The 5,072-nt window shown below is 39.6% G+C and overlaps 1 long non-coding RNA gene across 1 annotated transcript; it reads right to left on the reverse strand.

Annotated features, from left to right (window-relative positions):
• Nucleotides 1-909: 909 nt before the first annotated feature.
• LOC113297379 lies at nucleotides 910-2,957 on the reverse strand. The gene is made up of 2 exons (XR_003333457.1): nucleotides 2,789-2,957; nucleotides 910-2,429 (listed from the first exon to the last, which is right to left on the reverse strand). It is a non-coding gene; the product is annotated as an uncharacterized LOC113297379 (long non-coding RNA).
• Nucleotides 2,958-5,072: the final 2,115 nt, after the last annotated feature.

Raw genomic sequence — 5,072 nt, forward strand, 5'->3', positions numbered from 1 at the left:
CTTTACAACGTAGAGTCTCCTACTTAAAACAAGAAGTTTTAAGATATGTTGGCTACATTAAACCATACTTTATAAACATGTCGGCCGGATGGAACCATGAAGATGCTGTGAGTTTATTATAATAACTATTTGTGATATTGTATGAATTTAATTCTTTTTCCTTTACTTTATTTATGAAATTGTCTGCAGTACCGCGAAGGTCATCTTAAGTACGAAGACAGAGAAACCGATGGAAAAAAATGGACACACGATGCCGTTTTTCATATTCTTAAGGCGCGTCAAACAAAATAATAAGATGTTTACTCAACAAAATAATAAGATGTTTTCCACTAATTAACAAGTAATAAAGCCGTAGTAAGGATCGTTCCCACGAGGAGTAATGCACTTGATATGTTATCTAAATCAGTGAAAATATAAAATAAGGATAAAAAGGATAATAAGAAAAAGATAATGAAGAAATCCTCCGCCGTTACTAACCGTTAACTCAACATTGTACCCGTTTATCTCTTGTTAGAATCAATTGTCACCAACCGTAGAATAGCAGGTACGCTTAGCTATCCCCAAAAATCCTTGTATCACCGGATACGGAAGCGCTCGACTACCGGATTCTATTCAAAAGAACCACCTTAAGGTTCGGTTACAAGATGTAATTCTCCGAACGCATTAAGATTTATGAATTTAGGTTTGATCCCAGCAGTTAAACTCGGTACGCTCGGTCCACTTACTGGTGTTGTCTTTACTCGCAATTGCTCCACAGAATCCCTCCGCAAGGTCTTGCGATTTCTACTTGTGTAGGAGATAAGCGACAATTACGAATCGACTCAACTCTCTAATAGCATTAGAATGATTAATAAACTAATCTAGTTGGCCACCCAAACCAATCTAAGAATCAATCATAAACCTTCGATATAGTAAAAACAATCCACAATGATTAACTTTAAAACTTGAAACAAACTTGTAAATAATTGAGCTTCACAATTAGAACTTTGAATTCATCCTTAACAATAAAAAGAACAAAGAAAAAAGATAGTTCTCCCCCCTGAGGGGGAGAAAAACGGTGAGTACAAGATATCCCAAATTGTCTCCAGGCTTCCTTATATATAGAGTTTTGTAACCTCTTCTTTAAGAAAACTAGGAAACCTAGTTGTGTCCCGTGCATCACACCGCGTGCCAAAGTAGTTTCCAAACTCGCCAAACAAGTCACGTCCGAGGCTGCTCAAAGTGAGCCACGGCAAACTGGTCTAAGTTCCGCAAGCAAAACAATTGGGCTCACGTCACCCATGTCCAGCCCATCTTCCTGTTATTGGCTTGTCAGTTCTGTGGAACTAACAGCCTATTCTCAATTCCATCTTTCCCTCGGCACCATCATTCTCTGTTATCTCGAGCTCAATTTCATCCCAATCAAATCACCAGCACGTCTTCTCGTCACTGCCATCGCCAGTAACTAGCAACAACAGCAGCTCATTCAATGTCCTTCTCGAGCTTCAAGCTTCTCCCATTAACACCATTAACAGCATCATCGACCTTCCTTTCTTCACAGCAGCCAAATAATACCAGCATCACTGCAGCAGCATCACTGATCATTACTTCTCTGATTCATAATCCATTCTCTACCTTAATCCCTGTATGATCCGAGTTCTTCTCAATCTACAGCAAACATCGAGCTCCATTAGTTCATCGTCAGCTCCTTACTAGAACCCAACTTCAAACCTCCATCTTCATGCTCGATCTCGTCATCACTCTTACTGCTCAACCCATCTCGTCACCAGCAACCATTAATCCATTCCTGCACTTGAGCTTTAGTTCTAATCTCTCTGGCTATCACTGCCAACAGTCCACGAGCTCAGCTCCTTCTTCTCCATCTAACACATCATTGCTGTTACTCGATCTCCATTGTTAAAGTTAGTCACAGCAGCAGCTTCCATATTCTACAGCCGATAATGGCATCAGCACTAGCAGTCACCATCACAATCTCGTTCAACTGCATCTTCAAACTCGAGCTCAACTCTTTCTTCTATAGTGGCAATAATCAAACTCTGGCAGCAGCATCAACCACTCTCTGTTCATGTTCATCATCTCCACTACTCCAGCACCATTAGTTCCGTGTCATCACTGCCATCGATCATAGCTTCCTTCATTGTCGAGAATCAACAGCAGCAGCAGCTGAACTCGTTTCTCCCATAACTTCGAAACTTTACTGACACTATCGCTGGTATATATCAGCACCAAACCAGCTCCTTCTCGAGAGTCTCCATCCACTGTTAAGCTCGAGTTCCATCACCAGCTTCGCAGCAAGCCCCTTCTTCTTACAGCCCTTGTAAGCCACTCGCAGCAGCATTACTTCCCTGTATTTGTCTTCAACTCCAACAGAAACCATGCAAACTCCTCAATCACCACAGTTCGGCAGCCAGCCTCGATCACCTCACTGACTCCTCCACCATCTGCTTGAACAGCTGCACTTTATTCCAATTCATGCCTGCACAACCATCCTACAAGCACAACAATCACTCAATCTTCTCTGCAGCTTCAACTCTCATCAAAACCCATGGCAATCCACAGCAGCAAATAGTGCAGTCGACTGCAGCTTCAACAAATGGTCACCAGGCCTTTTTACGAACACTTCTCGTGCAATTTGCTGGTAATGCAGATATGGAGCTTGCTGTTGATTTCGGATCACTCTATCTCCTTCCCTGCAACATTCTAGCACAAACCCAATGTTCTCAAACATACACAGGCTCCAATTTCTGCAAAATCAAACCACTCAACCATAAAACTCAGTGACAGCAACCTCCTCCCTTAATGGCAGTGAAACAAACTTCTTCTTCTTGTTTATGTCACGGCTTGAATAAACCTTCCAAGATTAGTTTAACTGGTTGAATCTTCAGTTCCGTCATGGCTTCTAATATCCCTCTTAACCCTTCGAGCACGAGCCTGGACTCATGGCTTGCCGGTGTGGACCCTTGGTGCAGTGCAAGTTGAACGTGAATGAGCTGAGAATACAAGTAGTCAATAAGAGCTCGTGGCCCTTAGTGACTTGAGCGGGTGCCTATAGAAAACCCTTTTAGAATCAAATGGCTGCCTTCCTTAGCCGCCTCCATTAATTCTTCATGGGTTCAGTTAGTTGCTTCTTGACACCCACAAGTGGCTTCCATGCAATGACAATTCTGCCTCTTTTATGACCAATTAGATGATTTCTTGTTCTTTTCGAGAATAAGTTCCAAAATTCCCATAAAATATAAAAGAAAGATAATAATACAATTTCACAAGAAAACTAGCTAAGAAAGCATAACCAATCGATACTTAGAAAGGTGTTTTTAAACACCTATCACCGGCCGGATGGAACCATGAAGATGCTGTAAGTTTATTATAATAATTATTTGTGATATTGTATGAATTTAATTTTTTTTCCTTTACTTTATTTATGAAATTGTCTGCAGTACCGCGAAGGTCATCTTAAGTACGAAGACAGAGAAACCGGTGGAAAAAGATGGACACACGATGCCGTTTTTCATATCATTAAGGTGCATCAAACAGAATACGATCCAGAGAGTATTAATTAAGTTACCAGGATTTGAGAGTGATTTAAAGTATTATTATGATGTTTAGTGTGGTTATATGTTTTATTTCAAACAAAGTAATGTTTACAATGATTGTATGTTTCAGTTGATGAGTCGCATTAATATCCATTAGCAGTATAAATAAGTAACAATGATGCTTAAATAAGTTCATTTTATTCAGATAATTAAACAACGTAGTACAATTATAACGTCTTTAACAACTGTGAGGCAATAAAATGGATTTGGTTTGTAACAACGTTAACTCAGACTTGTCGACGACCCCTCACAACAACAGTATAATCCGAAGGGATCACCTGTAGAACATAAATGAAGCTAATAATTTTATTTCATAAATATTTATGAAATCACATTTGATCATATATTTGGAACAAACCTTTTCGATATTGGGGAGCGTTATGTTTATGTAAAAGTTTTTCTTGCCGGGAGAAAATATTACCACTTTCTTCAAAACTAATACAGCTCCCGCCCTTATATGCTTTCCATAGTCAGCATGTTCAACCACTCTGCAATGGACTTTTGCTGGCATTTTACCACTTGGATCCTGCAATAATATAAAAAAACGAACAATGAGTAATGGGTTTGATTAATTGATCACGAAATGTAAATGATTTACTAAGTTGATAAATCACCTTCACTTTAAAAGCATAGTCATCAAGATACTGTCTTTGGTCCTCGACCAGTACAACCAACCTTTCGATTCTTTGGTTTATCGGTTTAATAGATCCCAATGCGGTTCTCCTCTCTGTGTGATATTGTTGTGCAAAGAACCAAAGTTTACTTTATAAATGAAGATCGTTAACACCTTCAGTTTCATCCCTCGCTAATCGCTGGAGGACTTGTGTAGATACATCTTCCCCTCCCGTTACTATCCTTCTATGTCTGAGATCTTGTAACTGTTGAAGCTCTCCGGCCGGTCCCGGATTTTTTTTCCCGGCTACTAGAGGCACCACGTGAGTTAGGGATTAAACGCTCTGATTATTTTACTATTGGAAATGGGGTGAGGTCAACGACAACCGATTTATTGCGGTTATGGATTGGGGATCGTGGCAACTCACGACATCTTCGGCTTGGTAGGTATAATATGATTGCATTTCCTCCTGAATTACACCATATCTGTCCTTTTAAGTTATCCATGGTTCTTTGGCGGGAATTTCCAAACTCTAACTTATAATTCTCCCACACCATCTCCCAAAAATTTTATGTTGGTAAGAAACCAAGCACAACTTCACGGCGGGAGCTAATTTTCACCCAAGATTTCATGATGACCAAATCTTCAGATGAATCAAACACAACCATTTTCAAATTTTTCTGCTTCAGGGGAGTGATATGTTGAAGGACGATGGAATAAAGTATTTGTTATTTGGTGTGAATTATTTGGAGGCTACACAGTCTTTTAAAGGATTCTACGAGATTAAAAGGTCTCAATGGATAAGTATGAACCATCCTTTTATTAAAGCAAAATAAAATCAATTTTAATGCAACATATAAACAATG

Source organism: Papaver somniferum, chromosome 7 (assembly GCF_003573695.1).
Source record: "Papaver somniferum cultivar HN1 chromosome 7, ASM357369v1, whole genome shotgun sequence".
Lineage (NCBI taxonomy): Eukaryota > Viridiplantae > Streptophyta > Magnoliopsida > Ranunculales > Papaveraceae > Papaver > Papaver somniferum.